Below are 1,460 nucleotides of genomic sequence, written 5' to 3' on the forward strand. Positions count from 1 at the left end.
TTGTAAATATTATTTGAGCTTTGTAAATATTAAAATTAGCTATACATGTGAGCTATTCTTATTATTAATAACCAATAAACATTTATCAAGTTATTGTTGTTAAGCAATATGTTGCTAGGGGTCAAAATTAGTAGTAGTAGTAGTAGTAGTAGTAGAGTAGCAGTATTATCACTATTGTTATTACTACTAATAAATTTGAAGTGATTCCATTAATGTACGTCACTGTCAAATAAAGGTCTTAGAGCATTTGCAAACAGGCCAAACTGTTTATTATAATGTATGCATATTGCATGTTTCTGATTTTAAAAATTATTTTGTGCTGTTTACCACTACTTAACATAATATGTAAAGTGATATGCAAATAAGACTTCCTAGATTCCCATGGACCAAGAAATGGACAAATGTCATAAGCAAATATTTCTGAAACCTAGAAATCTAAGCCCATAAGCATGATTAAAATTCATTCCAAAAGGAAATGGATCCATATCACAGATGTCAATGGAAGCTAGTTCAAAGGATATTAATAAAATGTTCTTAAAATCTTGCAGGTACACTGAAAATGTGAAACTATCTCAGAGAGTGTTTCAGAGTCAGACAGTATCTACTGTATTCTCAGCTGATTGATAGAACACAGAAACTGTTTATTGGTCTAGCTGTCTTTGCCTGAGTGTCAGCACATTAGCACAAAATGCTGAAATAGACACTGAGGGACAGATCATTGGGGACATGAAATAATCACCACCAAGATTCCAAGAAGTATCTAGAGCCTTGTTGGTACTGGTGCCATCTTCCTTCTCTCTATAAGAAAGATTATTTCCATCATTCTACCAGCATCAAGAATGGATTAAAAGGAAGATGTGAGGTGAAGAGGACCCTTAAGAGATTTTTGAGATGGTCCAAATTGGGTGGTATTAAGGATTTTATTTTCATGACAATAGCAAGAGAGAGAAAGAAATGGATAAAAGAGATGGTAGAGAGATGCACTGACAGGACTATGTAATTTACTGTATATGGGGTCTAATAGAGAAGGAAAAGTCAAAGATAAGCATGAAGGTTTGAATATGGAAGACTTGGTAAATACTGGTGAAAGCTACATAAAAGAAAATAAAAAAGGTTAACTGTAAACATAATATATTTCAGTACTTGTGATTTTCATTTAGGAAACAATGTAGTATTCCAAAATGACAGTACCATGTAATCAACTAACAGCAAAAATCTAAGGGACCTTACTGAGAATCCCTCTTTCTTTTGATTCTGTACTGAATTTCCTCCAGAAGAGTCATAAACATCTATGGCAAGCATATGTCTCCCTATTTTCCACCTCATTTGATAATGCCAGTCAGAGAACTGCCACGGAAAGCTATCACTGTTGTGACGTGTAAGCAGCACAAAGGACACAGCTAACATGGGCCACAGAGGCCTGTGAAATGTGCTTCAATAAACAGACGGTTTCCATTTAT

The sequence above is a fragment of the Dromiciops gliroides genome, chromosome 6 (assembly GCF_019393635.1).
Source record: "Dromiciops gliroides isolate mDroGli1 chromosome 6, mDroGli1.pri, whole genome shotgun sequence".
NCBI lineage: Eukaryota > Metazoa > Chordata > Mammalia > Microbiotheria > Microbiotheriidae > Dromiciops > Dromiciops gliroides.